The sequence below is a fragment of the Anomalospiza imberbis genome, unplaced genomic scaffold (assembly GCF_031753505.1).
Source record: "Anomalospiza imberbis isolate Cuckoo-Finch-1a 21T00152 unplaced genomic scaffold, ASM3175350v1 scaffold_47, whole genome shotgun sequence".
Taxonomy (NCBI): Eukaryota; Metazoa; Chordata; class Aves; order Passeriformes; family Viduidae; genus Anomalospiza; species Anomalospiza imberbis.
This window is the reverse complement of record NW_027100078.1, coordinates 339,801-364,413: the sequence shown is the minus strand read 5'-3', so window position 1 is coordinate 364,413 and position 24,613 is coordinate 339,801. Positions and strand designations below refer to the sequence as shown.

At 57.9% G+C, this 24,613-nt stretch overlaps 1 long non-coding RNA gene and 2 pseudogenes across 1 annotated transcript; 2 read left to right on the top strand and 1 right to left on the bottom strand.

Annotated features, from left to right (window-relative positions):
- Positions 1-24,613, top strand: part of LOC137466906 (zinc finger protein 850-like) — an 807,951-nt pseudogene that overhangs the window by 497,716 nt on the left and 285,622 nt on the right.
- LOC137466908 (zinc finger protein 850-like) overlaps positions 1-24,613 on the bottom strand; it is a 743,182-nt pseudogene that overhangs the window by 442,017 nt on the left and 276,552 nt on the right.
- On the top strand, positions 13,366-14,434 carry LOC137466915 (uncharacterized). The gene is made up of 3 exons (XR_010995337.1): positions 13,366-13,514; positions 13,861-13,978; positions 14,356-14,434. It is a non-coding gene; the product is annotated as an uncharacterized lncRNA (long non-coding RNA).

The following is a 24,613-nucleotide window of genomic DNA, read 5'->3' as shown; positions in this document are numbered from 1 at the left end:
GCTCTTGGCTTGCAGGTGGCCATCAAAAGGGTGCCAAGGAACCGCGTCCGGCACTGGGGCGAGCTGGTGAGTGAGCGGGGCCAGCGGCAGAAGCCGGGCCGTGCCGGGCGGGGATGAGCCGAGGCCCGGCAGGGTGGGAGCCACCAGGACACCTCGAGGGAGAGTGGGCGTGGGGCCAGCGCAGGGCGAAGAGCATCCCGGGCTGGGTGAGGAGTTCCTGACCCCCGGCATGGCATCAGCCCCACTGATGGCATCGTGCTCCTCCCGCAGCCCGACGGCACCAGCGCACCCCTGGAGATCGTGCTGCTGGACAAGGTCTCCACTGGCTTCCCCGGTGTCGTCCAGCTGCTGGAGTGGCTTGAGCTCCCCAACGACATCTTGATCGTGCTGGAACGCCCAGAGTGCTCTCAGGACCTGCACCATTTCATTCGGGCACGGGGGTTCCTGTCCGAGGAGGTGGCGCGGGATCTGTTCCGCCAGGTGCTGGAGGCCGTGCAGCACTGCACCAGCTGCGGGGTCCTGCACAGGGACATCAAACCAGGGAACATCCTGGTTGACCTGGCCACTGGGCAGGCCAAATTGATCGACTTTGGCTGTGGCACCTACCTGCAAGACACAGCCTACACTCGCTTTGCAGGTGAGCCCATGCAGGGGTGTGCTCTCGGTCCTGGCATCTCATGGCCCAACATCTCACAGCCCAAGCTGGGTGTGGCAGCGGGGATTCTCCCTTTTGCTGCCCTTCATGGCACTGAGATTTCAGCTGAGTTGCATTTGAGCAGGGCTGGGTGGGGAGCCAGCTTCCAGCCCTGCTGGCAGCCTTTGCCCACCACTCTGCCCAAGACTGGGGCTGGGGCTGGGGCTAGGGCCCAACAAAAACACGGGTGGGTGGGGGTAGCAGAGAGGGGGGCCGTAACCTGTGTCCCAGCCGGTTTGGTGTGCAGGTGCGAAAGGGCTTGGACTGCTCCACTCACCTGGTTTGTTTTGGATTCATGATGTTTTTTGGGCAGTGCAGGCAGGGAGGATGAAGGCATGGTTTTCCCAAGCACTGGGTGGGTTTTTCCTCCTCATGGTCGGGCCTTGCCAGGACTTCTGCTGCCCTCTTCCAACCCCAGTGGCTTCTTTTCCAACCCCGAGTCTGTACACAAGTCCCAGGTGCTGGCGAGAGGGCAGCGGTCACCCCGTGTGCCACTGGGGAAGCCCCCACACGCCCAGGGATGCTGGGGCCAGGCTCTGGGAGCAGAAGCATCCCCCTGATGAACCCCATCTGTATTCCACAGGAACACGGTCATACAGGCCCCCAGAATGGACCCACTTTCGATTTTACTACGGCAAGCCAGCTACCATCTGGTCCCTGGGCATCCTGCTGCACCAGATGGTCTGCGGGGAGCACCCTTTCAGGAGGAGCCAGAACATCAGCTGGGACCATCAGCTCTCGCTGCCACAACGGCTCTCTCAAGGTGGATCCTCATCTCTGGCCACGGGGGCAATGCCAGTGCTGGGAGACAGCAGCAGCTCGTGAGCATCCCGCTCTGGCAGCTGCTGAGGAGGTGGCACATGTCCTGCTCTCCTGCTCTCCTCCAAAACAGGGAATTGATGGGGAAGTTTAGGCCCAGCTCTGAGCACATCCAGCATGGCCTGGGCACGGGAATAGTGGGGCAAAGCCAACAGGAGCCTTCTCCAGCTGACCGGCGGGTTCTGGTTTCTCTGCCCAGAGTGTCAAGATGTGATCAGGCGGTGTTTATCCATGCTGCACTCGGACAGGCCCTCGTTAGAAGAGCTGTTATGTGATCCCTGGCTGCAGGATATTGATCGGCCCTAGAAGAAGGGAGAGAGCCACAGGCACACTTTGATGCAAGGCCCTGGTAAGTTACAGCTCCACACATGCCTTGGCAATCAGAAGCAAAGGAACCCAGACATTTTGTCCTGCCTGTGTCACTGCCCAGGGGTCATCAGATGGGGACACGCAGCCCTTGTGCTGGAGCTGAGCTGCTCTGCCCAGCACTGGTGGCCACCATCTGAGCTGGTTTGCTTGTCTGGTTCCCTGACAGCTGGGGCCCTGGGCAGAACCCAGACAGCCTGGGCTCACCCCCAGGGAAGGAGAAGGAGCCCCTGGAGGAGCTGTACCAGGTGGGGCTGCTGCTGCTGGGGACAGCGAGGACGACATCAAGGATGACAACCTCTTCCTCCACCTGGTCACCGGCAGCTGAGGATGATGGACTTCGATTCTGGCACCTTCTCCAAAGCCAGGCTCCACAGGGAATTTGCAGGTGAGTCCACACGCAGGGGGATGCTCCCAGATTTGGGCATTGCACAGCCTGGCCAGGAACCAAAGGTTCCCCCTTTGCTGGGGCGGATGCAGCTGATCCTTCAGTCGGCTGCCAGGCTGCTTTTGGCAGGGCTGGGGGGATGGGCTGGGGTGGTGATGAAATGGGAGTGGGCTCCTGGCCCTGCCAACAGCCCCCAGCACCCACCGTGCCCTGGGCTGGGGCTGGGGCTGGGGCAGCCAGCCCGACACAAACAAACCCCCATGGTGGGAGCAGAGGTGGGACTCCAGAACCTGTGCAGGGGCTGCTTTGCTCTGCAGGCAAGGAAGGGCTTGGGCTGCTCCACTGCCCCTGTTTGCTTTGGGGTCACCATTATTTTGGGGGGCAGTGCAGGGAGGAAGGGAGAGAGCCTGGGCTTCCCTCACCTGTGGGTGGGTTTTTCCCTGGCATGCAGGGGTTGGGCCTTCCTCAAGTCCCTGACAGTAATATGATTTTTGACCTTTTTTCTTGTTCCCCTTTTTGTCTGTAATCTATTTTCAATAATTTGTTGTGTGTTTTTCTAGAGGAAGCATTCTAGCTGGGGTCCAGTCTGGATGGGGAAGTGCTTGGGAGCAGCTGTGGCGTGGATGGGCCGTGCCCTTGGAGAAGGCTGAGGACATCGTTTGGGACCAGCTTTTCTTCCAGCGGGGGATGGCGCCAGGTGGGTCCCGTCTGCTTGGCATGGTGGGATCAGAGCTTTGGGGAGATGGCAGCGAGCACAGGAGCATCCTGCTCTGGGCAGCTGCTGAGGGCTGGATGTGCCGTGGCCGGCTGCAGGCTGGGCACATGTCCTGCCCTCCTGCTCTGCTCCCAAAGGCAGCAGGGATGGGCAGCTCTGGGCACAGCTCTGGGCACGGCCAGCATGGCCTGTGCACCGCGGGCGGCTGGGACAAGGGGACAGGAGCCTTCAGCTGACGGGCGCTTTCTGGTTTCTCTCCTTGCAGCCGGGCTCTGCGGGTGCTGAGGCTGCTCTGGGCTCTGCCAGGGCTCTGCTGGAGCTCAGCACCGGGCTGCAATCAGCCAAAGAAGAAATGGGTGACCTGCAGCACAGACCTGCTGGAGCATTTCAGCAACACAGCTCAAGTGTGCAGAGTGTACACCTCCAAGGGAAAACATGACACCACCCCAAAATAAACTTGTTCAATAGCTTCTGAAATGAAATCAATCTGGGATGACCCCAAATGACATTTTGCAGCCTGCTCAAGCTGTAGCTCAATCTTTCTCTGAACAGTTCTCTCCTCCACCTGCCTTTTACTTCCCAACTGCTCCCTCTTTTCCCCCAGTGAGTTCCCAGCCCATGGCAGTCTCCATCACACTGTTGCCTTCCTTGATGCCCCTCACCACGAGGAAGGCTGCGCCCCAGGCTTAGGGACTCATCCTGTCACTGGCTGAGGAGCAGCAATGTCTCAGAGGTCCAGTGGGATTTTAGTGTCATTCAGAGCTGCTCTCCAGCCCTCAGCTCTCCTCACTGCTCAGTTCCCACTCCCTTTTCCTCGTCCTTGCAGCAGGATGAGCTCTGTGAATCCCCTTGAGCCTCCCCACTCTTCCCAGCCCACGCACCCACCTCAGTTAGGCTGAAGCTGCAGCTTCTCTGTCTCCTCTGGCACACCAGTCCAGTCCCCTGTGCGGGGAGCCCCAGCCCCAGAGCACAGCACTCAGCAGTGCAGTCTGGGCTGGAGCAGCTGCCCTGCAGCCCTGGCTTGGCTGTTTGTGGCAAGGGAATGCTCCCTGTTTGCAGCTGTCCCTGCAGGATGGCCCCAGGGCAGAGCCCAGCCAGGCTCCCACTGCAGTCCCTGGAGCTTGGGACAGACAGTGGTCCCAGAGCTGAGGTTCACAGGGAGCACCCAGAGCTGTGGCTTGCAGTCAGTGTTGGCAAATGTTGTGTTCTCATCTCCTGCAGCCTGTGGGGAAAGCCACCTGTGCTGCCAGGCCTGTGTGTGCCAGGGCTGTGTGTGTGCCAGGGGCTCTTGGATGTCTCTGTACCCATGGACAGAAGGCTCTGTGTGTGCCAGGGGCTCTTGGATGTCTCTGTACCCATGGACAGGAGGCTCTGTGTGTGCCAGGGGCTCTTGGATGTCTGTATCCATGGACAGAAGGCTCTGTGTGTGCCAGGGGCTCTTGGATGTCTCTGTACCCATGGACAGAAGGCTCTGTGTGTGCCAGGGGCTCTTGGATGTCTCTGTACCCATGGACAGAAGGCTCTGTCTGTGCCAGGGTTTCCATAGTGTCTCTGTGCCCATGGGTATGGAATAGCATGGGCCCTGAAAGTGTCAGTCCTGTTGCTTGCACACTCCTTCCTTTGTATACAAGACGCATCCATGCACACCCCCATGTACAGATACATTAAAACGTCAGGGAGGGACAGATTTCGCCCAGGGCTCTAACTTGGGCATAACTCACCTTTTAGCCAGTGGCTAGGGGATTTTTTTCCCAGCTCTGTGTGAGAAGGTGTCCAGGAGCTGAAGGAGCAGCATTTAGAAGCAGTTTCAGGATTTCTAGGCAGGAAGTGGAGCTGACAACCATCCACGTAACTCGCCGTATTCATCAGGATGTGCTGCTGGTTCTTTGGGAATATGGCCCAATGGAGACACGAGCCTTGGAAAAATCCCAGCTCTCTGTGGGTTTGTGCAAAGGGGGAGCAGCAGAAACACTTTGTGTCTGCTTTGGGGACACAAGGCCCAAGGAGCTGCGGTGGCAGAGGGTGACTGGGCTGGTGGCAGGTGAAGTCCTGGTTCATGACATCCCAGAGTGGCACAGGACAAAGCTCCAAGCCCTCCCAACCCCACTGATGAAGTCTTTGTGATGCTGCACATCCTATAGGAAAAGCTGCTGTCACACAATGCACTGGGATTTGTAAGTTTCATTTTCAATACTTTAGGTCCAGGTTTCAAACTGCAATATTTTTGCCCTCAAGAAACAGTTTTGCACAATCCATCTCTCATCCTCCTATTGCTTCAACTCCAATTAAAAAAAAAATCTTAATATTGGAAACAAAACCCAAAGTCTTTAAAATGGATGCTGATGTCAGTCCGTAAGATGGATCCAGGCATCAGAACATGCACAAATTAAATGAGTTCTCCTTTTAAAAAGATCAGTTACCTCTTAATCCAAAGTTCAAGAAGATTTCACTACACATTTGTTTCTTTTTTTTTCTCTTTAATATTTTTCTCGGGTTTTTTTTCTTTTTTCTTTTTCTTTTTAAGAAGATAACACATTCTGAAAAAGAAATGTTCAGCAAAATGAGATACATTTCTGATAAACAATGAAAATATTTACTCCTCTGTTTACTTTTCTCTGGATACCCTGATGTAAAAAATCTAGCAGATATGAGAAGAGGTGTCAAGTGTTTGCTTTGGTCTAAGCTGGAGTTCAGCACTGCTGACATCCTGCTCCAGCCAAGAGTTGCAGAATTCTTTTGCACATCTCGAGCCATGTGTTTGCAGGCACAGCACCTGCAGAGCTGACACACCAGTGCACGTGAATAACTCTGTTACTCCCTCACAGAATTTGGGCTCTGCCCCAGAACAAGGTGCTCCAGCCCTTGGCTCCTGGTTCCCGTGGGGAGCAGCTCCCTTCCCTCTGGCTGAGCTGCTCAGGCAGAGCCCGGCAGCTCCTGGCCCTGCAGGGCTGAGGCTTTTCCCCGTGGCTGGGCACAGACGGATGGAGCAGCACTGCTGGACACGGGCACACAGAGGGACCAGCAGCAGCTGCCTTTGGCCACCTGAGGCTCCAAGGCCCAAACTCTGAGCAGACAGGGCTGGAAGAGACTCGCAGGCTCCCTGCTGGCTCTGCTGCCCCACTTGTGCCCACCTGGGAGCCCCCAGGGCCAGCAGGGACTTGAGATGGCAGCCCTGGGCTCCTGGAGCTTGTGCAAGGAACGGAGCTGGGGACTCCCTGTCCATGGGGAGCTTCCAGATGGAAAAGGCTGCTGTGCCCAGGCAGCTCCAAGGGCAGAGAAAGGAGGGTCTTGACCATGGGATCTGTGCCAGTCCCACAGTCCTGGGCAGCAGCCACTGAGCCCTGGAGGAGCAGAGGGCACAGCAAGAGGGACAAAAGCAGGCAAGGTCAGAGACTGGAGAGAGCCAGACCCGGGAGTAGGAACAGCTGCTCCATTGCACTCTTGGAGAAAGCTCTTGGCTGGTTCAAAGCGCTGAAAGGTGTGCAGGACTGAGAGGAGGCCACACCAAACACTGCTCCTGTTTCCACAGCCTCCCCTCTCCATGTCCCAGAAGGAATTGGATGGACTGTGTTCTTCTCCCCGAGTCGTCCGGTTCAGCACGAGCAGCTGAGCACCAGGAGCTGAAGGAGCTGAAGTTATTATCTTCATAATAACTTTTATCTGTCATTCTTTCACATTTATCAATTCTCGTCCCCTAAGCGAGGTGCTGGCAGGCGGAGGAGGGAACTCAGTCCCGATACAGAGGCTCGTGCTCGCACCCTGAGCGTGTAAATAAATAATCCAAGCACTGATGGGATGGCAAAGGCTTGGCCTTGAGGGGGTGTTCGACCTGAGATCCTGCTCAGTGAATGTGGGAAATAGTAAAGGTAAGATGATTTTCACAAAGCTGGGAAAGCAGGCCTTAGAAGCAGAAAGAGCAGAGAAACTTAGAGCTGGCTGCAGCTGCAAAGTCTGAAAGTAGAGAAAGTTACAATGGTATAGCAAGCAAGGACTTTAAACTACTGCTCTGGCCCTTGTACCCTACTCTGCTGGGACAGCAACTCCAGGTCCTTCCTGAGGCTCTGGAAAGGAGCACAAAGGCCCTGAACTCCAGAAACACAGAAACTTGGCAAGTGGAGAGGGAGCCGGCATTGCGGGCAAGTGCCAGCGGGAGTGGATGGGGCTGGAGCAAAACATTCCTTCCTGCTTCTCCCTGAAGCAGGGACACAACCCTGTCCCACGGGGTGGGGGACACTCTCACCCCGGGCTGGCCACCAGCACCCAGGTTCTCCAAATCCCAGCACTGCCACAGAAAGGCAGTGACAGAAGGAGACATCATCCAGCCACAGGCCGTTCATGCTGGCAGCTCCCACCACTCCGCTCCTCACAGAAAACCTTGGCAAGGTGTCAGGAGCAGGGATGAGGCACGGACATGGACACATGACACAGGTGGCCAAGGCAGAGCAATATGGAAGTGCAGAAGTTTTCTTCTTTCTCCTATCAACATGCACTGGCATGGACATGGCCTCCTGATGGAGGGTGACATCACCGAGCGCAGGATTGTGACATGTCCCCCCTCGCTGCTTAAATACAGACGTGGGCAGAGCCGGTGCCAGTCTGGCTCTGGCCTGAACTCCTACCGAGCCTGACTGCGAGGTGTGGAGGGTCAAGCCAGGTTTCTCTGGTGCTGAGTGGTGCCTGTTCTTGGCAGGTCCCAGTGCCAGTCCCAGAGCAACCAGCAGGGTTTCCCCAGCCCTGCCTGGCTGGGGCAGAGCGTACCTGCAGCACTGACAGGAAACGTCCCCTGGTCAGACGTGGGCAGGTGACAGGGCTTTAGGGAGGTGGGAGGGTGTCCTTCTCCTTCCTCCCCTCTCCTGCAGGGTGTGACACCGGCAACAGAGAGCAGCCCCGATCCTCAGCCCTCCCCAACATGCTGCAGCAGCCAAATATGGCCACAGAGACAGATGGCAACTGTGCCATCTGCCAGGACACCTGGGATGACGTGGCTTCTACTCTGCCCTGTGGCCACCAGTTCTGCCGGAGCTGCATCCTGCGCTGGGCACAGACAAATCCATCATGCCCACTTTGCAGAGGAGCAATAGAGACTGTCAGGTTTTCTGATGATGCCGGTGACTCTCTAGAGATTGTCATCACAGCCCCTGAGCAGCTGCCAGCAGCCATGAGCTCATCAGAGCGAGCTCCCAGCGGCCAGGACGAGAACAACCCCCATGGCCCTGTGCTGGCCCATCCCTGTTCTCCTCAGGAGACACCAGCCAGAGCTGTCAGTGGTGTCCTGCCCAAGGTCTGGGCAGGACTTTTCCGTCGATGACGGGAACTTCTGGACTCTGTGCAGACTTGGCTGAACCAGAGGATGGAGGCCATCCAAAGGGAGCAGTGGTGGATGGCAAGGAGCACAGAGTGCCATCCTGTATGTTCTCTGTGTGTGTGGGCCAGACCAGGAGGACATGATCCAGAGTCTGCAGGGCTTCCTGGAGGAACACACAATGCCACTGGTCCAGGGCACCATCGACATCACTGTGAGACACTGCAGCTCAGGGGCCCAGAGTCTGCTGCACTCCCACGCTGCCGCAGATGAGGATGACAGCCCAGCAGCCAGCAGCTGCTCCAGCAGCTCCAGTTCCATCTTCTCCAGCTCCCCCAGCCTCTCCAGACCCAACAGCCACAGTTCCCCCAGCTTCTCCAGCCCAAACAACCCCAACTCCTCCAGCCCTAGCAGCCCCAGACCCAGCTCTTGGACTCTACCCAGCAGCCCTCAAGTCCCCACAGAGGAAGAAGAGGAAGCTGCCACAACGGAGGCCACCCCCAGCAGGGGTCAAAGCCATCCCCCAGTTGTGCCGGTGTCCCCAGAGCAGGACCAGCCCCAGGATGAGGCAGGTCCCTCTGATCCATCAGTCAGAGGCACCAGCCTCAGACCCTCTGGTCCCACCCAAGGCAGGCACTGCTTGCCTGGGTGGCCCCGGTGGTCCCTAAAGAGAAGGGCCTCGAACTCTCCCCACCCCTGCAAGAGGCCCCCCTGCAGTAGAACTAGCACGGCTCTTCAACTCCTTTTTAGTAAAATAAATAAATTGTTATTTCCCCCACACAGTCTCTGGGCTCTGCTTCCTCAGCCTTCCCCTTGTGCCCCACCGTGGGTGGCACCCATGTCCTGTGGGGCACCAGCCATGTGCCCAGGGCCATATGGGCAGCTTAATTGTCTTCAAGGCCATTCTTGCCTAAGAAGAAGATGCCTGGATTTTCATTTGTCTCAATGTCAATTCCACTCTTGGAGTTTTTCCCAGCTTTGTCCTTCCCATGGCTGTTTGTGCTAAAATATCTCAGTACTCCATCCTGGATCTTATGAGCATCTGCAAACAGCTGTTTTGTGATGCTAATTACATATCACTTTCCTCTATTACTTTTTAACAAATATTTTCTAAAATATCGATATAGTTACAATTATTGGCACAAATCATATTCATTTATCACATCTCTATCTGGCTTTGTTTGAAGGTGTAGGCTCAAAGCAAACTCCCTTAGTTCCTCCCTGAGCCCTGGCCAAGAGGAGGATGAAACCAGATGTTCCCGCACTAGAAGTTGTGGTAGCTTGTTTATTCAACAATATAAAATCTGGGCCCTCTCACAGCAAAGTTGGCGGCCTCGCCTGAGGGTGGGCGAACCACATAGGAATTCCCAGTTACTGGGAGTGCTTCTCCAATCCCTTGGTGTGACAGGGCATCCCCAGCTGACGTGTGTGTCAGGACAATGGTCAAGTATGAGGGTAACTGGTGATGTATCTTTCTGAATCCCTACAGGCAATCTTTTCTAGTAATAATCAGGTGCATTGCTTAGCTTATCCTTTTGTACTTCTGTGCTGCTTTGCCCTACAGTCAATGACACTTCTTCCTTAAGCTGGGGTGGGTGTCTTTGGTGCTGACCCTGCCAGCAAGCCATTCCCTTCAGAATTGGACTCGGTGGATCCCTTCCAACACAGAACATTCTGTGATTCTGTGATCACTTCTACAAAGTTTGCTCAGAATGAGTTTCAGCTAAAACACTTGGAATTATTTGTTGAAATTAGAGTTGGTAGATGGAACTCTTGTTGGTAAACAATGGAGGGAGAGAACAGCTTCATGTGGGTTTTTGGGGCGTTGCCCCAATTTTGTGGGTTCCTCCCTCCATTTTGGGATCTCACACCTCCGTTTTGGGGGTCTCCACCCACCGATTTTGGCTTCCACTCCTTCCACTTTGGGGTCCCCCTTTACTTTTGTGCACCCCATCCCCATGTTCCACACATGCCCAGCGGCCCCAGTGTGCACTGAATGGCCAGCAAGGGACTGGGGAATGCTGGGACCCACAGTGATGTCAGTCATCCCTCCTGGTTACACACAGGACTCCTCGGCCCTTTTTGGGGTGCCCTGGAGTGCCAAGGCCACGGGGAGGAAATGTCTTTGCTGCCACGCTGGGCAGGATCTTGCCTGGCCCATTATGGCCTCATGTCCCCTGTCTCTCATTGTCCTCTGACAGCCCCTGTGTCCCTGCACCCCTCTCAAGAGCAGGACTTTGGTGCCAGCACCCCCAGGCTCCAAATCCCCGCGTTGGCTCTGTCCCTATGGTATCCCCACGCGGCCGTTGCGCCGGGGCCGTTGTGGCGACAGCCGGCGAGCGGCGCCATGGCGGAGCTGCCGCTGCCCGCCGGGCTCAGAGCCAGCGCCTTCCCCGCCAAGCTGTGGCGCCTGGCGAACAGCCCCCGCGTCCGCTCCGTGCGCTGGGACAGCCGGGCCCGGGGGCTGCTCATCCACCGCTCCCTCTTCGAGCGGGAGCTGCTCAGCCCGGGCGACGCCCGGGGCCCGGCCCCGCACACCTTCAGGGCCACGCAGTTCCGCAGCTTCGTGCGCCAGCTCTACCGCTACGGCTTCCGCAGGGTGCCGGGCCGGGTTGGCTCAGCTGCGCCGGGCGATGCCGGGGCTTGGCTCCACTACGGCAACCCCTGCTTTCGCCGCGACCGCCCCGACCTCCTGCTCCGCATCAGGCGCCGGAGCGCGGCCAACAGGCAGCGGCCGGCGGCGAGGCGGGAGGGCCGCAGGCGCCCGCCCCGCGGCTCCCAGCAGCTCCCCGGGGCGCGGCCGCTGCCGCACGGGCGGGACGGGCGCAGCCGCTTCCAGCCGCTCTCCAGGGAGCGGCCGCCGCTGCCGCCCGGGCGCCCGCCCAGCGGCTTCCTGCTGCTGCACAGGGAGCGGACGCTGCCGGACGGGCGGGAGCTGCGCAGCCCCCGGCCTGGCCGCTTCCAGCCGCCCCCCGGGCAGCGGCCGCTGCTCGCCCGGCGCCCGCCCTGCGGCTTCCACCTGCTGCACAGGGACCGGCCGGTGCCGGCCCGGCGGGAGGGGCCGAGCCGCTTCCAGGAGCTCTATGGGGAGCGGCCGCCGCCCGCCGAGCGGGAGCTGCTGCGCATCCCGCCCTGCGGCGGCTTCTTCGGTTTCTACGGGGAGCCGCTGCTGCCGCTCGGGCGGGAGGGGCCTCGCAGCCGCTTCCAGCAGCTCTACGGGGGGCAGCTGCCTCCGAGCGACCGGGAGGTGCTCAGGATCCAGCCCTGCAGCTTCCAGCAGCTCCACAGGGAGCAGCAGCCCCCAGCCTACGACCCACGAGGTAGGAAAAGCGTTGTAGCCTTGCTTTTCCCCAAAAGGTCCTGAAAAGTGACTGTTTGAAGTATTTTTCCACAAGGCTCTGTCCTTCTCGGCCCAAAATTCTCAAGCTTATTTAGAAGGGGCACCTAGAAAGGCAAAAGATTCTCTGCCTGGTTTTCCTGCCTGCTTCCTGTGATGGTTGATCCAAGGCAGCAACAGAGATCAGTGTCTCAGAGCCACATTGTGGAGTGTGACCAATGTCTTTGGATTCTTGCAGCCACCTCGGGCACTTCAGCCCCCAGCGCTCCACCTGGCAGTGCAGGTTGTGCAGTATCGACGGCCTCTGGCTCAGCCTTGAATGCACCTGGCGAAGAGCAATTGCCACCAGTGGATCTTGACTTTGCCATCGGGCAAATGATCCGGGAGATCAGGAGATCCCTGCCTGAAAGGTCTCCCTCTGCTCAGGTAACCCACTGGAGGGGAATGGAAGAGGCTGGGCTGAAAGCTTTTGAACGTTGTTACATGGAGAAGGAGAGTAACCATATCCTTGATGCGATTCCAGCAAAATACTGAATGATCTTTAGTTTTCTTTTTTTCTATTGTTCTTTCAAGGGCAATATGAATGTTGCCCCTGAGTCTTCAGGAGGGGAGCCTGTGAACCGGGCTGTAGCAGAGGAAACTTCATCTGGCACCGAGAGCTGCGAGAACAGTTCCCCAGAGCCCGAGGAGCCTGGTAAGGACAGAGCCCCCGTTGGTTTAGAGAGGTGTGAGACGGCTGCTCTGAGCCTGCCTCTGGCAGGAAGGGAGACGAGAAGAGTTGAGTTCTTGTCTGCAGGGTTGGTGCTTCCTGGTGCCTTTAGTTCAAAGGCACATGCACAACCTGCCCGAGCTCTGCCCTCCACACTTCGCCAGAGGCTTGGGCACTGAGTCCTCTGCTGTGGCAAGAGAGCAGGGAATAAACCTGACCTTGTGGGAGTTGTGCCACCAAGCTGGGTGTCCCAGTCTGGTTCATACCTCAGCCCCCAGCAGCCTTCAGCCATTTCAGTCAGGACTGTGGTCTCTCTGTCACTGGGACTGTCTGTGTTTCAAGCTCTCGTGGGTGCCATTTGCACTGTGGGTGCTGAGACTTTATTAGAATACTTAAATACTTTACACAGTTCCGTTTTGAAAACTTGGAAGGATCCCTGTTCTTTATAGAGCAGGCTTCAAATTGCCAAGTGAGAGTCTGCCTTTCGGGCCATCTTTTAATGTCCCTGATAGAAGGACAATTGGTGCTCAAGGGACACTTGCACAAGGGCCAGGATTGTCTCAGTGTTCCCTTTGCTTCCCAGATCCCGTGTGATCAACATGTCCAGGAGGGCTGCCCTGTGTGCCAGGAAGAGACAGAGGGAGAGCCTGTGACCATTGGGCAGGTAGAATTCCTCTGTCTCTAGTTATATTTCTAGATGTGTATAGCTATATTTATTGATATATGTAGTTGTATTTATAGATTTATTGAGTTTTTCTTATCTATCTACATAGAGAGAGATTTGTCTAGTTAATTTATTTTTAGTTTTAGGTGTATATATTTATATTTTTCGATGTGCAGTTGTAGTTGTAGATGTCCATAGTTGCATTTATACATGTGTATGGTTACATTTACATATATATAGTTATATTTGTAGATAGGCATATTAATATTGATATATGGGGGTTTAGTTACATAGATTGATATCTGTATAGGTGTAGGCCTCTTTTTAACCTCTTCCCCTGCTCTGCTTCCTCCCTCACCTCTTGCTTTTCCCCCGTGCCCCCTGTGTCCCCTCTCCCTGTGCTGGGTCCGAGCTGGCGGCCGGGCCGGGCGGAGCAGCAGTTCCAGCCCCGGGTGTCCCTGGAGCGGTGGGAGCTGCCGATGGCCCCAGGCACTGTCCCCTGAGGAGCTGCTGAAGGACGGTGAGACTGAGGGGGCTGAGGGGGCGGTGACGCTGAAGGGACGGTGACCCTGAGGTGCTGCTGGGGCTGAGGGCTGTGGGGCAGCCGAGGGCGATGGTGGCACTGAGGTGACAGGGAAGTGGCACAGGCCGAGGGGTGGCGGGTCTAGGGGGACGGGATGGGTCAGAAGGGACTGAGGGGCTGAGAGGACTGTGAGGGGCTGAAGAAACTGAAGGGGGCTGGGGCTTTGCCGAGAGCATGGCGGGGCTGAGGGGATGGAGGGGGCCGGCAGGGAGCACAGAGGGCTCCGGGACTGCAGCTCTGCCAGGCCTTGGAACCAGTTGCAGAGCCTCCGCTTTTGCCACAGCTGCAGTGGAGACCTCGAGGACAGCCGGAGACTGACGGGAGCCAGCAGGGAGAAGCTGAAGGCCAGCAGCAAGAGCAGGGAACGGGGACCTGCTGCTGCCACGCTGGAGAGAGCCCGGGTGAGGCCCCAGGGCCGGGGAGGCAGGGTGGGGCTGAGGGTGGCGTGGGCTGTGGCCGTGGGCACTGCCCGGCGGGGCAGCAGCGGGCCCTGCCCGTGCCGGGGCTGCTCAGCGCAGCTGCCCCGGCCGGCACAGGGGCTGTCCTTGGGCAAGGCAGCTGTGCCGGCAGGGCCCGGGAGCTGTGCCGGCTGTGCCGGGCTGCCGGGGCTGCGGGACAGTCCCACCGCGGCTGCGCTCACCACAGCCTGGCCCGCTCGGCTGCTTTTTCTTTCTAACCCTCTTGGGGAGGCTCTGAGATCTTCCCTTCCCTGATGGAAGTGCAGCTGCTGCCAAGGAAAACGTCCCCATACTGACTCAGTGCTCCCTTTGCTTCCCAGCTGTGCCATCTGCCGTCCCTGTCCAGGAGAGCTGCTCTGCACGGGAGGAAGAGCCCGAGGGAGAGGCTTTGAAGATGGGCCAGCAGCAAGAGCAGGGAGTGGGTGTTATAAGTTAAAGTAAATAATTTGTCTGATCCTTTAGGGATTGATAAAAATAATTTTATTGATTACAGCAAGCAATGACAAGCAAACAGCGCTGGGTGCAGCCGGGGAGTCAGTGCTCCGCCAAGGCTCACACCGCTTCCCTTTTCCCACGGTCCTTTATTCTCCCCCTTCTTCCGCGTTTGTGGCTTTTCCGGGAGTACTCTGTGCGTGCGCCTCCAGTTGCTAGGGGGTCGCCGCCTGCTCTCTGGTGGTCGTGTGGATGAAGGCTCTCCTCCTCTTCCTCGCTGGGGGTTTATGACCCTGTAACCATCTTTCCATAGATGGTTACACACCTCCCGACCCTCGTTGTGCCATCAACTTAAGGAGTCAGCATATTCTCGGGTTTCCTGTTATTCACAAAAAACCTCTTCCTTTGCCTGAGTTCCTGTTTAATGATGAACAAAGAGACTTCTCTTGTCTGTTACAAGGGGTCTGGAACACAAGTCTTGTGAGGAATGACTGAGGGAGCTGGAGTTGTTTATCCTGGAGAAGACTCAGAGGTGACCTTATCACTCTCCACACTCCCTGAAAGGTGGTTGCAGTCAGGTGGGGGTCGGTCTCTCTCCTCACAGCAACTGACAGAACAAGAGGACAGTGTCTTAAGCTGCACCAAGGGAAATTTAGGTTGGATATTAGGAAAAAAGTTTTTTATGGAAAGGGTGATAAAGTACTGGAATTGTCTGTCCAGGGAGGTGGTGGAGTCACCATCCTGGGATGTGTTTAAAAAAAGACTGGATGTGGCACTCAGTGCCATGGTTTAGCTGAGGTGGTGTTAGGGCATGGGTTGGACTTGATGACCTTAAAGGTCTCTTCCAACCCAGCAATTCTGTGATTCTGTGATTGTGTGACATCACAGACCAGGTTGTGACATCATACAGTTGGCTGTGGCATCACTGGTTTATTATGTGACATCACAGAGCAGGATGTGACATCACAGAGGAGGTTGTGATGTCACAAAGTCGGCTGTGACATTACAGGCTGGCTGTGTGACATCACAGAACGGGCTGTGAGGACACAGAGAAGACTCTGCCATCATAGAAAAGGGCTCTGTGACATCACAGAGCAGCTGTGTGATGTCACAGAGAAGGCTGAGAAAATACAGAGTGGATTGTGACATCACAGAGCTGACTGTGAAATCACAGAGCAGGCTGTGACATGACAACGAGACTGCAAAACATCACAAAGGTGGCTGTGACATCATAGAGCTGGCTATGACATCACAGGGTGTCTGTGACATCACAGGCTGGGCTGTGACCTCACAGGGCAGATTTTCTGACATCACAGAGCAGACTGAGACCTCAAAGAGCAGGCTGTGACCTCACAGGGCACCTGTATGAAATCACAGGTGGCCTGTTACATCTCAGAGTGGGCTGTGTGACATCACAGGGGTTGTGTGACCTCACAGGGGCTGTGTGAGGTCACTGGGGAGGTCACTCCACCCCAGCCCCCCCTCCCAGTTCCCCCAGAGAAGTCCAACGCTGCTCGTGCACAGCGGGGTCCCCTGTCCCCCCGGGTCCCCCCGCCCCCGGCGCCGCAGCCTCCCCCAGAGGATGTTCCACGAGATCGACCCCAGAGCCTGACACGGGGACGGGGGCCGAGGCTGTTGGGGGTGGGACAGGGGGACAGGGACCCCCCGGCAGCGTCCCCATGTCCCCCAGGGCCAGAGCCTGGGCCAGGGCTCCTTCACCCTGTTACCAACGAGGGCTTGAGAGCACTGAAAAAATCCCCAGCAAGGGATCAGCAAAAACCAGATTTAATATTAAGCAACAGCACCACAAAGTTCCTTGGCAAGAGTCACTCTGCTCCTGGAGCCGTTGTGATGGTTGCTCGCCATGGAAACCTGCCCTGGCCCCTTGCTCAGGGCTGCTGTCACTGCCCAGAGCCAGAGGGGATCCCTTGCTGGTGGCTTGTGCCATGGCCACCTGCCCTGTGCCGTGCTGGCCGGTCAGGCGCCGCGGAACCAGCAGCAAACGCCAGGGCCAGGGCCAAAGGCCAGGTCAGTCCGACAGAAAGGGGCAGTGCTGGGCACTGTTTCCATGGCAGCCCTCACTGGGGGTGACACCTGGGTCACCTGTCCTGGCAGTTGCCATGGAAATACAAGGGTGGACAAATGTTTTAGTAGGGCCTGTCACAACGGGACAAAGGGGGGTGGTTTTAAACTAAAGGAAGGGAGGTTCAGATAAGAACAGATAAGGAGGAAATGTTTGATGATGAGGGTGGTGATACACCAGGACAGGTTCCCAGGGAGGTGGTCAGTGCCCCATCCCTGGAAACATTCAAGTCCAGCTGGGACAGGGCTCTGAACAACCTGATCTGGTGAAAGATGTCCCTGCTCATGGCGGGGTTTGGATGAGATGAGCACTGCAGAGCTCTTCCCATCCAAACCATTCCAGGACTGCATGGGCAGAAGGGGCTGCTCAGTGCACTCCATCCACTGCCTCGACTCCTCATGGTCTCTGCTGGACCCCACATCCCACAGCCAAACCCAGCCCCTTCTCTGCCTTTCCTCCCCCTGCCCCAGGGGCTGGCACAGCCAGGGGGGCACAGGTGACCTTTGGGCTTTGCAGGGCTCAGGCACAAGGGCCGTGGCAGAGTCAGGGCTGAGGTCACACTCTGTGGGCTGGGGCAGAGCCCAGCCAGAAATGAGCCCTGAGGCAGCAGCTCTGCAGTGCTGGCCACCAGGCCGGCTTGCCAAGGGAGGCTTCTGGCCATGCCCTGCAAGCAGCTGCTGCTGCCAAGGCGCCTTTGGTGCCTCAGGCTCTCCCTGGCACAGCTCCCAGCACGGCACTCTGCCCTTGTGCCCGAGGCCTTCCCTGTGCTGGGGCTGGCCTGGGGCTTTTCCTGCAGCGGGACCTGCCCTGCTCCTGGCACAGGAAAGGCAGTTCCTGCTGGAGCAGGAGGCTCTGCCTGCAATGGGCTCAAACCACTCCAGCAAGGCCCTGTTTGCAAAGCCCCAGTGGGAAATGAAGGAGGGGGGTCACGCTGCTGTTGGGGTGAATAATGCTGAAACCAGCCTGTCTCCTCCATCCCAAAGTTCCACATCCTCAGAGGGAGCTGAAGCTGTGGCAGGGCTGGAAAAATCCCCAGAGAAAGGAACAACCAAGTGACACCACTGAGAGCTCCTGCAGAGCTGCTGAGCTGGCCCAGCCTGGGCACATCTGACTGACAGGGCAGCACTTCAGACTAGAAAAGCGCCATCCCAAATTTTAATGGCAGTGTCTCCTGACATTTCCCATCTTGGAGGCTGTGGAGATTCATCCCTGCAGTGGGGACACCCCTCAAGGTCACTGCTCCAGGCTGAGCCAGAGATTTGCCCATGGTGGTTGGTCGGGGGGAGTGACATCAATCTCTGCTTAAGAACTGGTTTTTGTTTAATACAATTGCTTCAAAATTGCTTCCTGCTTCAGCCTGAGTGTCCCTGCAAGAACAGGGCATCTTTCAGGCAGTTCCAGAAGCTCAGGGATCTCATTTCATGAGGAATCTGGGATGCAAATGGCCTTGTAAGAAGGACAAAAGCAGAAGCAATGGACTAGAAATAATTAGAAAAAATTACCCTTCTTCCAGACAAAGTCCACCAAGTCATTCCCTGCATTTCTCCTTTTCAAATTCCTTCCATCACCTACTCTCAGAGGTCCAGCCTGTTCTGGTGCTTATCATGAACTGACTGGGCTCTTGATTTATACCAGCACTGGAGATGTAGAATCACCCAAACTGAACACAGAAACAAACTCCCTCTGTCCCATTTTCATGTTCTAGATCACTTTCCAGGTGTCCATGGAGATGTGGGAATGATTATCACACAACTCTCCATTTCTGGCTGCGGGCTCTGGAGATTCCTTCTCTGCATTCAGTCAGGCTTGTATTCCCTAACAAGTCCTGGTTCCACCTCCTGTTTCCCAAGGCTGGAACAGTCACAATGAAAACCTCACCAATGGCACAACTCCCCAGCTCACCAGGAAAAGAAAGGACAAGCTGTCAAGTTCTCCAAACCTTTGTCCTGCTCTGCTGCAAGAGTCCTGCTGCACACCCGCTGTGGAAAGCCAAGAGAAGCTGCAGGTGGTGGCACATCTTGTGACAGGAGCTCAACCTGGTTCTCCAGGAAAGGTTCTTGAAAAGAGCAAACAGGACTGTGGAAAAGATTCCTGGAAAACTGAAACAGCTTTCCAGAAGTGAAATGAAAATTGAAAGAAACAGTCCAAGGTGTTTTCCTCTATTTATTTCTCTGCTCCCTTTTTCCATCTTGCACTACTTCTCCATCCCATTAATTCCAAATGCATCTCACCTCTAAGATCAGTGACTTAGCGAGTTCTAGACACTCTAAAGTACCATGAGCCACACAGTTTGCCTTCCAGTTTTTGCTGGAAAGCAACACTGGAGCCATAAGTGCAGGACCAGGACCAGGGAATCCTCCAGCCAGGGAATGTGCCCCGACAGGGTTTGATCCTCAGCGGGGACAATACACAGCAGCGACCGAGGAGATACCTCTGCCCCCGTGCAGGAGTCCAGACTCTGGGTCTGGGCTGAACAGGGCAAAGTTCCCGTGTTTGGACAGGCTCAGGGGCTTTCCCACGGGAGCGGGGGGCTGGGCGTGGGGGTGAGCGGGCAACGGAAAAACGGACACGGGGACAAACGGCCCCGGAGCTTCAGTTGCAGCAGCAGCAGCAGCGGCGGCGGCAGCAGCAGCAGCGGCAGCAGCCAAAGCAGAGACTCCCTCTTGATTCTCCTCTCCTTCTCTCGCTGTCCCGCACTGTCTCCCGCTCTCCCTTTCCCGCTGTTCCCTCCTCTCCCAGTCTCTCTCTCCCCATTCCCGGCCGGGCCATGCTCCCGGCCCGCCCCCGGCTCCGGGCGGGGCTGCCCCATCCCCGCCCCCGGCCGTCCCGCCTGGGTCTCGCCTCCGCCCGGCTCTGGCCGTGCTGGCGGTGGCGCTTCTGGGCGGGCATCGGTGCCTGGGGCTGGGGCGGCATCGCCTCCCTCTGGCTCCGCCTGGCCCGAGCCTGGCCCCGGTCCCGGCTCCTCCCGGGCCCCGCGGAGGACACACGCGGCGCGGCCGCTGCCGCCGCCTCCGCTGCGGCTTCCCCGGCCCGAGCTCCGCCGCTCGGCAGCGCGGCCGCCGCCCCCGAGCCGCCGCTGTCCCGTTGCCGGGAGCGAACGCCTGGGGAGGGCCGGCCCGGGGCGGTCGGGGGGCGGTCGGGGGCCGCTCCTGGCCCCGGGCCGAGCGCTGACAGCCGCGTCCCGCCCGCAGGGAAGGCGCAGCAGGGCCTGAAGGAGCGGTACCGGCTGGGTTCGCTGCTGGGCAGCGGCGGCTTCGGCCGCGTCTTCGCGGCCACACGGCGCTCGGACGGTGCCCCGGTGAGCGGCGGGGCCGGCGGCGGGGGGAGGAGGAGGAGGAGGGGGAGGAGGGGGTGGAGGAGGAGGGGGAGAAGGAGGGATAGAAGGAAAAGGAGAAGGGAGAGGGGGGAGGAGGAGGAGGAGGAGGAGGAGGAGGATGGGGCTGGAGCTGGGGCTGGGGCTGAGGCTGGGCATGGCGGGTGGCGAGCTCAGCCTGCTGCTGCTCTTGGCTTGCAGGTGGCCATCAAAAGGGTGCCAAGGAACCGCGTCCGGCACTGGGGTGAGCTGGTGAGTGAGCGGGGCCAGCGGCAGAAGCCAGGCCGTGCCGGGCGGGGATGAGCCGAGGCCCGGCAGGGTGGGAGCCACCAGGACACCTCGAGGGAGAGCGGGTGTGGGGTCAGCGCAGGGCACAGAGCATCCCGGGCTGGGTGAGGAGTTCCTGACCCCCGGCATGGCATCAGCCCCACTGATGGCATCGTGCTCCTCCCGCAGCCCAACGGCACCAGCGCACCCCTGGAGATCGTGCTGCTGGACAAGGTGTCCACTGGCTTCCCCGGTGTCATCCAGCTGCTGGAGTGGCTTGAGCTCCCCAAATACATCTTGATCGTGCTGGAACGCCCGAAGCGGTCTCAGGACCTGCACAATTTCATTCGGGCACGGGGGTTCCTGTCCGAGGAGGTGGCGCGGGATCTGTTCCGCCAGGTGCTGGAGGCCGTGCAGCACTGCACCAGCTGTGGAGTCCTGCACAGGGACATCAAACCAGGGAACATCCTGGTGGACCTGGCCACCGGGCAGGCCAAATTGATCGACTTTGGCTGTGGCACCTACCTGCAAGACACAGCCTACACTCGCTTTGCAGGTGAGCCCACGCAGGGGTGTGCTCTCAGTCCTGGCATCTCATGGCCCAACATCTCACAGCCCAAGCTGGGTGTGGCAGCGGGGATTCTCCCTTTTGCTGCCCTTCATGGCACTGAGATTTCAGCTGAGTTGCGTTTGAGCCGGGCTGGGTGGGGAGCCAGCTTCCAGCCCTGCTGGCAGCCTTTGCCCACCACTCTGGGCAGGACTGAGGCTGGGGCTGGGGCAGCCAGCCTGACAAAAACACCCGTGGGTGGGGGTAGCAGAGAGGGGGGCCGTAACCTGTGTCCCAGCCGGTTTGGTGTGCAGGTGACAAAGGGCTTGGACTGCTCCACTCACCTGGTTTGTTTCAGGTTCATGATGTTTTTGGGCAGTGCAGACAGGGAGGATGAAGGCATGGTTTTCCCAAGCACTGGGTGGGTTTTTCCTCCTCATGGTTGGGCCTTGCCAGGATTTCTGCTGCCCTCTTCCAACCCCAGTGGCTTCTTTTCCAACCCCGAGTCTATACACAAGTCCCAGATGCTGGCGAGAGGGCAGTGGTCACCCCGTGTGCCACTGGGGCAGCCCCCACACGCCCAGGGATGCTGGGGCCAGGCTCTGGGAGCAGCAGCATCCCCCTGATGAACCCCATCTGTATTCCACAGGAACACCGTCATACAGCCCCCCGGAATGGATCCACTTTGGATTTTACTATGGCAAGCCAGCTACCATCTGGTCCCTGGGCATCCTGCTGCACCAGATGGTCTGCGGGGAGCACCCTTTCAGGAGGAGCCAGAACATCAGCTGGGACCATCAGCTCTCACTGCCACGACGGCTCTCTCAAGGTGGATCCTCATCTCTGGCCACGGGGGCAATGCCAGTGCTGGGAGACAGCAGCAGCTCGTGAGCATCCCGCTCTGGCAGCTGCTGAGGAGGTGGCACATGTCCTGCTCTCCTGCTCTCCTCCAAAACAGGGAATTGATGAGGAAGTTTAGGCCCAGCTCTGAGCACATCCAGCATGGCCTGGGCACGGGAATAGTGGGGCAAAGCCAACAGGAGCCTTCTCCAACTGACCGGCGGGTTCTGGTTTCTCTGCCCAGAGTGCCAAGATGTGATCAGGCGGTGTTTATCCATGCTGGACTCGGACAGGCCCTCGTTAGAAGAGCTGTTCTGTGATCCCTGGCTGCAGGATATTGATCAGCCCTAGAAGAAGGGAGAGAGCCACAGGCACACTTTGATGCAAGGCCCTGGTAAGCTACAGCTCCACACATGCCTTGGCAATCAGAAGCAAAGGAACCCAGACATTTTGTCCTGCCTGTGTCACTGCCCAGGGGTCATCAGATGGGAACACACAGCCCTTGTGCTGGAGCTGAGCTGCTCTGCCCAGCACTGGTGGCTGCCATCTGAGCTGGTTTTGCTTGTCCTGGTTCCCTGACAGCTCTGGGCCCTGGGCAGAACCCTGACAGCCTGGGCTCACCCCCAGGGAAGGAGAAGGAGCCCCTGGAGGAGCTGTACCAGGTGGGGCTGCTGCTGCTGGGGACAACGAGGATGACATCAAGGATGACAACCTCTTCCTCCACCTGGCCACCGGCAGCTGAGGATGATGGACTTCGATTCTGGCACCTTCTCCAAAGCCAGGCTCCACAGGAAATTTGCAGGTGAGTCCACACGCAGGGGGATGCTCCCAGATTTGGGCATTGCACAGCCTGGCCAGGAACCAAAGGTTCCCCCTTTGCTGGGGCGGATGCAGCTGATCCTTCAGTCGGCTGCCAGGCTGCTTTTGGCAGGGCTGGTGGATGGGCGGGGGTGGTGATGAATTGGGAGTGGGCTCCTGGCCCTGCCAACAGCCCCCAGCACCCACCGTGCCCCAGGCTGGGGCTGGGGCAGCCAGCCCGACACAAACAAACCCCCATGGTGGGAGCAGAGGTGGTACTCCAGAACCTGTGCAGGGGCTGCTTTGCTTTGCAGGCAAGGAAGGGCTTGGGCTGCTCCACTGCCCCTGTTTGCTTTGGGGTCACCGTTATTTTGGGGGGCAGTGCAGGGGGGAAGGGAGAAAGCCTGGGCTTCCCTCACCTGTGGGTGGGTTTTTCCCTGGCATGCAGGGGTTGGGCTTTCCTCAAGTCCCTGACAGTAATATGATTTTTGACCTTTTTTCTTGTTCCCCTCTGTAATTTATTTTCAATAATTTGTTGTTTGTTTTTCTAGAGGAACCATTCTAGCTGGGGTCTAGTCTGGATGGGGAAGTGCTTGGGAGCAGCTGTGGCGTGGATGGGCCGTGCCCTTGGAGAAGGCTGAGGACATCGTTTGGGACCAGCTTTTCTTCCAGCGGGGGATGGCGTCAGGTGGGTCCCGTGTGCTTGGCATGGTGGGATCAGAGCTTTGGGGAGATGGCAGTGAGCACAGGAGCATCCTGCTCTGGGCAGCTGCTGAGGGCTGGATGTGCCGTGGCCGGCTGCAGGCTGGGCACATGTCCTGCCCTCCTGCTCTGCTCCCAAAGCCAGCAGGGATGGGCAGCTCTGGGCACAGCTCTGGGCACGGACAGCATGGCCCGGGCACCGCGGGCGGCTGGGACAAGGGGACAGGAGCCTTCAGCTGACGGGCGCTTTCTGGTTTCTCTCCTTGCAGCCGGGCTCTGCGGGTGCTGAGGCTGCTCTGGGCTCTGCCAGGGCTCTGCTGGAGCTCAGCACCGGGCCGCAATCAGCCAAAGAAGAAATGGGGTGACCTGCAGCACAGACCTGCTTGAGCATTTCAGCAACAAAGCTCAAGTGTGCAGAGTGTACACCTCCCAGGGAAAACATGCCACCACCCCAAAATAAACTTGTTCAATAGCTTCTGAAATGAAATCAATCTGGGATGACCCCAAATGACATTTTGCAGCTTGCTCAAGCTGTAGCTCAGTCTTTCTCTGAACTGTTCTCTCCTCCACCTGCCTTGTACTTCCCAACTGCTCCCTCTTTTCCCCCAGTGAGTTCCCAGCCCATGGCAGTCTCCATCACACTGTTGCCTTCCTTGGTGCCCCTCACCATGAGGACGGCCGAGTCCCAGGCTCAGGGACTCATCCTGTCACTGGCTGAGGAGCAGCAATGTCTCAGAGGTCCAGTGGGATTTTAGTGTCATTCAGAGCTGCTCTCCAGCCCTCAGCTCTCCTCACTGCTGAGTTCCCACTCCCTTTTCCTCGTCCTTGCAACAGGATGAGCTCTGTGAATCCCCTTGAGCCTCCCCACTCTTCCCAGCCCACGCACCCACCTCAGTTAGGCTGAAGCTGCAGCTTCCCAGTCTCCTCTGGCACACCAGTCCAGTCCCCTGTGTGGGGAGCCCCAGCCCCAGAGCACAGCACTCAGCAGTGCAGTCCGGGCTGGAGCAGCTGCCCTGCAGCCCTGGCTTGGCTGTTTGTGGCAAGGGGATGCTCCCTGTTTGCAGCTGTCCCTGCAGGATGGCCCCAGGGCAGAGCCCAGCCAGGCTCCCACTGCAGCCCCTGAAGCTTGGGCAGACAGTGGTTCCAGAGCTGAGGTTCACGGGGAGCACCCAGAGCTGTGGCTTGCAGTCAGTGTTGGCAAATGTTGTGTTCTCATCTCCTGCAGCCTGTGGGGAAAGCCACCTGTGCTGCCAGGCCTGTGTGTGCCAGGCCTGTGTGTGCCAGGGGCTCTTGGATGCCTCTGTACCCATGGACAGAAGGCTCTGTGTGTGCCAGGGGCTCTTGGATGTCTCTGTACCCATGGACAGAAGACTCTGAGTGTGCCAGGGGCTCTTGGATGTCTCTGTATCCATGGACAGAAGGCTCTGTATGTGCCAGGGGCTCTTGGATGTCTCTGTACCCATGGACAGAAGGCTCTGTCTGTGCCAGGGTTTCCATAATGTCTCTGTGCCCATGGGTATGGAATAGCATGGACACTGAAAGTGTCAGTCCCGTTGCTTGCACGCTCCTTCCTTTGTATACAAGACGCATCCATGC